Source organism: Mesocricetus auratus, unplaced genomic scaffold (genome assembly GCF_017639785.1).
Source record: "Mesocricetus auratus isolate SY011 unplaced genomic scaffold, BCM_Maur_2.0 Super-Scaffold_100040, whole genome shotgun sequence".
Taxonomy (NCBI): Eukaryota; Metazoa; Chordata; class Mammalia; order Rodentia; family Cricetidae; genus Mesocricetus; species Mesocricetus auratus.
Genome location: NW_024429217.1, coordinates 6,107,985 through 6,117,124, shown reverse-complemented (window position 1 = coordinate 6,117,124; position 9,140 = coordinate 6,107,985). Strand labels below are relative to the sequence as shown.

The 9,140-nt window shown below is 49.0% G+C and overlaps 2 long non-coding RNA genes across 3 annotated transcripts; one reads left to right on the top strand and one right to left on the bottom strand.

The window, feature by feature from the left end:
* Positions 1-741: 741 nt before the first annotated feature.
* LOC110342256 lies at positions 742-3,350 on the bottom strand. 2 transcript variants are annotated; one of them, XR_002384288.2, is made up of 5 exons: positions 3,215-3,350; positions 2,781-2,949; positions 2,365-2,491; positions 1,992-2,058; positions 742-1,241 (listed from the first exon to the last, which is right to left on the bottom strand). It is a non-coding gene; the product is annotated as an uncharacterized LOC110342256 (long non-coding RNA). The 2 variants fall into 2 exon arrangements; XR_002384289.2 differs by lacking the exon at positions 742-1,241 and adding an exon at positions 1,333-1,611.
* A 265-nt stretch (positions 3,351-3,615) lies between these two features.
* Positions 3,616-5,977, top strand: LOC110342261. The gene is made up of 2 exons (XR_002384291.2): positions 3,616-3,968; positions 5,781-5,977. It is a non-coding gene; the product is annotated as an uncharacterized LOC110342261 (long non-coding RNA).
* The last annotated feature ends 3,163 nt before the right edge of the window (positions 5,978-9,140 follow it).

The following is a 9,140-nucleotide window of genomic DNA, read 5'->3' as shown; positions in this document are numbered from 1 at the left end:
CTACTGTGGGTGCAGTTGATGGACCCCGACTGTGGGTGCAGTTCACAGACCCTGACTGTGGGTGCAGTTCACAGACCCTGACTGTGGGTGCAGTTCACAGACCCTGACTGTGGGTGCAGTTCATAGACCCCTACTGTGGGTGCAGTTCACAGACCCCTACTGTGGGTGCAGTTCACGGACCCTGACTGTGGGTGCAGTTCACAGACCCCGACTGTGGGTGCAGTTCACGGACCCCTACTGTGGGTGCAGTTCACGGACCCCGACTGTGGGTGCAGTTCACAGACCCTGATTGTGGGTGCAGTTCACAGACCCCGACTGTGGGTGCAGTTCACAGACCCCGACTGTGGGTGCAGTTCACAGACCCTGACTGTGGGTGCAGTTCACAGACCCTGACTGTGGGTGCAGTTCACAGACCCCTACTGTGGGTGCAGTTCACAGACCCCTACTGTGGGTGCAGTTCACGGACCCCGACTGTGGGTGCAGTTCACAGACCCCGACTGTGGGTGCAGTTCACAGACCCCGACTGTGGGTGCAGTTCACGGACCCCTACTGTGGGTGCAGTTCACGGACCCCGACTGTGGGTGCAGTTCACGGACCCCGACTGTGGGTGCAGCTCACTGTTTTCATCCTCCCTCCTCCCACATAAGTTGTAACTCATCAGATACTGAGTTCACGGTGGTTGTGAAAAGCAGGTCGCAGATTGAATTCATTTCGCAAGGAAAAGGTTTGGTCACATCCACGGTGTCTCCTCTGCTAAGGCTAACACTTGCAAGCTCTTGCTCAGTGTTCCTGTTTGTCTGACACACCACCAGCCCTGAGTCCACATGGCCCTCCTGTGTGAAGGCCTCGTGAGTGGTGGTTTACCTTCAAATCTGTTGCATATCATCATCCAGTGTGCAGCAAGCCTCCTGATATGTGCTGACCGCTAAGCAGAACCCAGAATGACAGGGACAGAGAGCTGGAGACACAGGAGACATCTTCCCGATTGCTCTCCGGAGTTTGGGTCTCATTTCCACATCGATGGACATAATAAACCCAAGTAGGGAAAATGGCCTAAATCAAATTGAAAAGATTTCAGTGCTTGGTTGATGGCACTAATCCGGAGATCAAGGCTTTAGAGGTGACTCTTGTTGGTGGTTTTCCCGCAGTCTTGAGGCTCCGCGTGACGGTTGTATGTAATTCAATAACCTTGCTTTTCCATAGTCCAAGTCAGTTCCATAAGACTGACCACAAGAGGTTGTCTGGGAACATGAAGGGAATTGTCGTCATGCTACAGAATATTTATTTGTTGCATAAAGTTTCTCTTAAAAGTTTCTGCTCACTTTATTCATGGGCCATTGCAGTTTTGCCTCTGTATTTAGTTGTATTTATGTATTTATCACTCACTTCCCTCTACTTAGGACCTGAGGCCCTGAGCATGCGGTGTCTCAGGGACGACGGGGCTTATTTTCTCTACATATGTCGCTCATTGTCTGTGTGTGCCCCTAACTGGAGTGTGTGGTGATTCTGCAGACTCCTCAAGCCTGTCTTCCTTTGCAGCTTTGCGAGCACAGCTTGCAGAGTGGCTGGTTAGGGTGTGACAGGGAGCCAAGGAAGGGCCTGTGGAAGGGCCTGTGCAGACGTAAGTCGAAGTTAAGGAGATACTCATGGGTTGGAGAGACGGCTCTGGGTCTAAGAGCTCTTACAGCTTTTATAGAGGACCTAGGTTCAGTCCCCAGCACCCATCAGGTGGCTCACAACTTTCTTTAACTCTAGTTCTAGGGAGATCTAATGCCCTCTTCTGGCCTCTGCCAGCAGCAGGAGTGTACATGTGCACACACATGCAGGCAAATACTCATATACGTGAAATACAAACCAAATAAGTATATTTAAAAAGAAAAGATTCCTGGAAAACAAAGACTGGCTGAACAAGCGTGCTAAGAACTGGAATATGTCAGAAAGATGACATCCCGGGACTTTCTTAAGTATCCACTCCATCCACACCCATTTACCTCGTCACCTGGCTGCTCAACACTCTTCCGTGTCCCCTTCCCCAACAGAGACATTGGCTTTCCCGGCCTGCAGAGACAAGGGCATTCTAGCTTATTACATTTCCTAGGCTATCTTCCTACTCAAAGGAAATGTTATAAACTATAGAAAACCTTACAAGCTTAAATAACAGCAGCAGTAAAGTGAAATAAAGTTGTACGTGCAAACCCTAATGTCACAGTGAGGCTGGGAGAGTCCTTGAGAGTGTGACAGCTCCTGGGGAGACCCACCAAGCAGGCAGGCCTACCTCCTGGTTCCAGAGATTCAAGGCATGTGAGGCATACGTCTTACCCATCAGTACTGTTAAAATTGGTGCACAGGTGGGAGAAATTGCACCTATTTGCTGAGAATCCACTTCCATTCCTCACTAAGGCATTATCTCCTTCAGTTGTAATGTGCCTGATCCATCAGCTGGAGAGCAAATCCCACTCGTAGACTCCATGCCGCAGCCTTGTGTGTAGATCTGTAATTAGCACCCACCTTAATCAACCATCTATTTTCTGTCGTTAGCTGATTGCAGAGGGGCAGACAGCATGTCACATTCCACTCAGGCCTCAGTGCCAAGCACAAAGCTGGACACTCGGTAAGAGCTCTTGGGATATCGCTTTCATGTAATTGAATTAAAGGTGTCCACAGGGAGAGTGGAGAGAGTGAGAAAGGTTCCAACCCCCCCCCTCCGTGTTTTCCTTTCTCTAGCCTTTGAAGAAACTTCAGACCTGTGTTCTCACAGTCATTAACCTTCATTTTCCCACCTGCAGTCAGAGAGCTGCTAACGCCAGTTACGTTTGCAGAGACGTGAAAATGTTAGCCACACACATGGGCTCCTTACAGCTGACACAGGAAAACCAAGGCTCCGTCCTGGTCATCACAGCTTGAATGAGCCGCTCTGGGTTTGTACCAGTCACCAACTGCTCCTTGTCCCTGTCAGACAGAAAGATAGATACATGACCTATAGCTGTCACAAATTATAGCTAGTGCTACCGAGAATCGTACAAGCTGTTCCTCCTTTGCTTAACAGACAATCAACCTAGATATGGAAAGGCCATTAGGGAGTCCCTGTTGAGTCTTCTGTCTGTTTCCCCCTCACCCTGTTTCTGCAGGAAGATCTCTAAGCCTAGCTAGTTCTTTTTCTAAGCTAATTATGGCAGAGGACAGACACGGCGGCTGATGGGAGACAATGACTCACTTGAGCAGATCTTGCCATTAACGTCTTCTCAAAACCAGTCCATCCTCAGTTTTCCATAGCTCAGCTTCACCTATAATCCCTAATTAGGGCCAGCTCCTACTTGCTTTATTCACCAGATATTGCTGAAGCAGCCACGGCAAGGATGAGGCTGTACCTGTAGCCACGGCAAGGAAGGGGGAAGGGTTAGAACTCAGACATCCATACTGGACTGCCTTTGGGTTCTGACCATTACGCCTTCAGCTGCAGCCGCTAAGAGCACCACCTGTGCATACTCACCACGCTCCCTTTTAAAAGAGCCCTGCCCACCTCCCATCCTTCTCTCTCAGTTTCTTTCTCTTCCTCTGTCTGTTCCCCTTTCCCCCCTCTCTCTTCCTCTCTGTCCCCTCTCTCCTCTCTCCTGCTGCTACCGTCTCTGCAGATCTGTCTCCTTTCCTAGTCCCTGTGTATGATCCATTTACCTAACTAAAAACCCCTCTGCGTGAACCCTGCTGCATGGCGTCTTCTCTCGAGCCACTTTCCTTAAAATTATAGCAGGATCAAACATCGCCCATGCCTCTTCTTCACTGTGCCCATCCCTTCCTGTTTCCTAGGCGCAGAGAAGTTGAAGATCACCGCAAAAGACTGAGGTGGTTCCGGAGAGCCCCTTGCAGCTGTGGAGTAGGAGCACGGCCTGCCTAGTCATTTACACACTGTCTACTAAGTGCTCCCGTGCCTCAGTGCTCCTCTATGGTCCGCCGCTTCACGTCCATGTCCAGTAAGGTCTTTGGATTGGAGTTTAGATGGGGGAGGGGGATGAGAATGGGATCAGAGATCATTCTAGATCAGCGAGTCTCCATTCTTGCAGCAGAACTGGGCAAATCTGATTTCCCACAGGCTAATATTCCCTTCCTAGATTAGCAGATGAAATCTTTTCCAAGGTCAGTGTCTTGAGCTATTGGTTTTGCTCTCGTGTCCCTTTGCAGCATTCTTCCAGTAACTTACTTTCTAGAGACTTTACAAAAGCAAAACAAAATAAAACCCTGCACACTTAAAGATAACCAAGTGTCTGTAGTGAAGCCTGTAGCCTGCAGGAAAATTTTCCTACTGATGTCCTAAATTCCATGCAGAGCTTTATGGTCTTGGGACTCTGGGACCTAGCACCTGTCTGTCTTCAGGGCCCATAAGCTGACATCCTGGGCAGGGACTGCACCTGCAAGGATGGACAATGGCGCCCTCTAGTGACTTGCTTTGTCACGGTGCTGTTTGTTCCTGTCCTTGCTAGGCAGAAGGAAAGACAATTTGTTCTTTTCCTAACTTCACTGCAGATGGACAGGAGCAACTTGACCTGAGTCTGAGGATGACTTCAACACTCTCCCATTTAGAGAGTCTCTTCTTCTGCCATTACATGCTGGCATTCAGAAAGTACTAGTCTTTGCTTTAAATGAGCCGGGCTTTCAGTCTGGTTTTAAGAACAAAGGTTCGCCTTCTTTTCTCTCGGCCTCCATGTGGAGAATGAAGTGGCACTGTGTATGAAGCAGAATGGCACATCAGAGAAAACAGGACCCAGTGGATGGGAATTCGGGGACAGCCCAGTCTTTTGTTCCTTGCTCTAGATAAAGGGACGATTTAATAGTCAAATAGGACACAGGTGGTGAGTGGGGCACTGTGACTTTAATAATTCTTCTTCGTATTGAGTCGAAAGCTTGTCAAGGAAAGCTGAACATTTACTTTGCACATTTATCAGATTCTCTGTGTTTGTAACTGGACCAGACAATAATGGGTCAGTGGTGGGTGTGGCCACACCTTGTCCAGGACTGCTCCAAGTGCATATCCTTGGCCCTCTATGTAAGCTCCAGTCCCACTTCAGAACCCAAAAGATGGACCCATGAGGAATTGGGGGGGGTCACTGAATCTCTTTGTTTTTCCCAGTGTCACCTCACTGGATAAACCCTTTTCTGCTTTCCATCATTGATTTGTCCTTATTTGGCTGCTGAGGATGGGAGTTGAAACTGGCTTGGGTTGCAGGCTATGATCCCCAAGTTCTGTGGTCAGTGGTAAGCCTTGGTCTCTAAGTCCCCATTATAGACCAGCCTCAGCCTAAGGCATCTCTCAGGGAAGGAGGCCAGGCTGTTCTTTGTATATCAGCATTATGTTTTAGGCGTTTACGTCCAATAATAATAAACATTGTCTATTTAGAACTGGGCACAGTGATACTAAACCAGGTTTCTCTCTGGGACTCATGTTTCCATGGCTTCGGGATGTCACAGCCCCTCCAAGCTACTGGTTTTCTCCTGGGGCTGCAAAAGTGTGTGTAAGGGATGTGCTGTTTTTCTTACCCGGGCAGGAGCTGAGAATAAAATAGTAGTTTTGCAGCGCCGCAACAGACCTCCCTCAACACCATTGAACATGTGCTCGCCCTTCTCCAGCAAGAAAGGCAGCCGCAGCCATGTGGGAGCAGCATTGATAATTCCCACATTTGCTCTCTCTCTCTGCTCTTCTCAATGGGACCTGCATTTCAATGCCAGTTACCACATATCCTCTGTGTGGCTTTGATCTGATCGAGCTTGAATGCTGTCATCTCTTCTAGAAAAATAACATCCACATGATGGAGTTTTCATGAAGACTTGAATAAATAATGCAGATGGAGAAAGACCTACCACAGACTCTGCCTGTTCCCTGTGCTTAACAGATGACAATGATTGTTATTATTTCTAAATATTATGCAACCTAAAACAACATCTTAATGGCACCAATTAAGTGATTAAAATAAACTAGCTAAAGACACGAGGTCTGTAGAGTAAGAGTACTGTTATGTAAGTGTAAAAACCCCAAGTCTGAATCCCAGACACACAGGTAGAGAAATCTGGGTGTGGCCATGTGTGTACCTGTAGCCTCAGTGCTGCGGAAGGCAGAGAGAGGATCGCTGGGGCTGACAGAGTGCCAGCTCAACTCCAGGATCAGTGAGAGTGACTGAGCAGGACATCTGCAGTCTGGTGTCCCCCTCTGTCCTCTCAATGCCTGCACACTGGGGAATGCCCCTGTACATCTATAGCACACACACACACACACACACCTTGGTGCCATCCAACCCACTGGTGAAAAAAAGCAACATGAAGAAATGATGGGCGGATGGCCATTATGCAAGTCAGTCCTTAACTGTATTTGCTGTTCACACAGTTGTCAGGGGCCCATCTCAAACCCCGGGATTACGAGCACTGAAAACCTGAGGGTGACCTCAGACAGCCGTAGAGCCAGTCTGTGTCACAATGCCCTGAGCTGCTTGACAGGCTGTACCAGGGCACACATTGCTGCTCAATTGCCCAGCCCGGCCAGCTAAATGGAAGGCTGCAGTCATCACCCATGCATTACCACACGGTGGTGCTAGAGAGCAAATCGGAATGCAGCCTATCACTGTAGTGGACTCTCACCAATTCAACCAGAGCTGTATGCCCTGAAATGTTGACTTATGCCAGTTTCTGTAAGCAAACTGAAGATATTTTCATCGTTATTTCATAAAAACAAAACAAAAACATTTTCTGGGCCTGACGTAATGACTCAGTGAGTAAATGTCCTTGCCAGCAAGCCTGGCAACCTAATTTCAATACCTGGATTCCCACATATGGAAGAAGCGAACCAACTTTGTCCTCTGACCGTCCACATACTGTGGCACAGATTCAGTAAACGAACTAATGTCATAAGAACTGAATCGGTTTTCTCATTGACAGAGGGTGGGTTCTTTGCTGGTTTCATTCTCTGACAGAGCAAGCAGGACGATGGGGCACGGAGGTTTCTCATTCAGCACCAGGCTGTCCCCTAACTGCTCAGGTGATGCTTTCTAATAGTTAATCAGAACATCAATCCCTCCGTTAGGTCCAATCTCATGGCCGGCTCGTGGCCAAAGAGCCCATGTCAAAGGAAATACAGGGGAGAGGGCAGCAGACCCAGCCAGTCATTAGGAACTATGAAAGGGAATGAGGCCTTCCATGGAGGATCTTCAGAGTCTGTCACATCATTTGGAGCAGGGCCTAGGCCTCCCCCGTGTGTCTAGGCTGAGAGAGTATCCCTCTATGTGGAGTGGGCACCCAATGTCCTTTCTGGTTGGTAGGGGGCAGGGGAGGAGAGGATGCAGAGGGAACTGGGATTGATATGCAAAACAAGGTTGTTTCTAATTTAAATTTAAATAAATATATATATAAATTAAAAAACAAAGATCTGAAAAAATAAAAGAAAAAAAGAAAGGGAGATGAGATCACAGAGTGTGATAAAAATCCTTGGGGGACGCAGGTAGGAGGTCCGCAAAGGACCCTCCTGTGAGTGGGAGATCGGGCAAGCTGGCTCTCCCTGTGTCACACCGAGTTGCACTGGGGTGGGAATGCCTGCGTGAGATCAGGCAAGGAGGGCTGAGCCTCCAGACAGCAGGGTGAGGACCAGCAGGCACTGGGCAGCAGAGATGCTCTGACATCAGCATCGTGCTGTGCATCCTAGAGGAAACCACAGCCTTCTGTGGCCTCCCCCACCTCCATCGTGCCCGGCGGACCGCACGCAGCCCTCCACCCATGGCTCTCCAGTTCCAAGCCCAGCACGTCTGCGCCCTTGCCTGGGAGACTTTGCTGGGGCTTTCCCCTCGTGGAACCTCCCCACTCTGCTTCCTTCGTTTCTCTGCCGCCCTCAGATACTTCTCTTCCTAAAACCGGAACTCACTGGCCCTTCTCCATTCTTCCTTGCAGTAAAAAGTGCACAGTTTACTTATGGTGGGTCTTCAGCTTCCTGTCTTTCTGGTCCATGGGAGGGCAGAGGTTTTCCTTGCTGTGGGTCTCACTCGGGGCAGCATCTGGCACACATAGCCCTCGGGCGTATTTATGGGACCACAACTGAGTCAGGCAGTTGCCACTCACAGCCCATGTCTCCAGTGGGGACTCATGCTCCAGGGAGCCTTAAGACCCAAGCCAGAAGAATTACACAGGGCACCAAGGTAGACAGGAACCGCAGCCTGGCGGCAGTGTGAATTCAGCATTCACAGTAACTTAGTTGACTTTTGCAAATAGTCATATGGTTGCAGAAGGAGTGATGACTAAGCTGTCATCAAGACTCCAGAAATGTCAGAGATACAGCCCAGGATAGAAACGGATCCCCACCAAAAAGAGCAGTTAGATGTGCTATGTGAGACCACCGCGGACTTTGGAGACAGTGACTACTCACAGGGATGGATGTGCTGCCTTCTTGTGGCTCTGCCCCCTGCCTTGTGTCTGTCTCCTCGATACCTTCCAGAGAGTGATCGGCAGGCGTCTCACCCCTGCATCTAGTAACCCAGACATAGGCCTCGAGTCTCGCCCTGGGGTTGTTTGTTTAATAAGATGTACATAGACTTATGTCTTGAGTCTTGCTCTGGGTTGTTTAATAAGATGTGCATAGACATATGCCTAGAGTCCCGCCCTGGGTTGTTTAATAAGATGTACATAGACATATGCTTCGAGTCTGGGTTGTTTAATAAGATGTATATAGACATATGCCTTGAGTCTAGCCCTGGGATTGTTTAATAAGATGTATATAGACATATGCCTAGAGTACCGCCCTGGGTTGTTTAATAAGATGTATATAGCATCTCCAAATTCACTTGGGGTGTCTTGGGGAGATGACATGCAGAAACAGATGAGGCCTGTTTCCCAGAAGTGATGCTCGGGCGTGCAGCTCTCTGAGACAGGTCTTCACATAGGCATTATTTAATCCTCACTCCAGCTTCAGAGGACGCAGGGCCTCAGGGAGGTTCACCAGTTCCCCTGAATTCCCAGCAGGATATTAGTGGCAGCACAGGGGGTTTCCTCCAGATCTTTCTCTCTCCTTTTCTCTGAACTACAGCATCACAGAAATAGCAGGCCCAACGGCTTCCTGTCTGTTCCTCCAAGGCCTTGTCACAGCCTGTTTGACCTGTGTCACTGTGACCTCACCC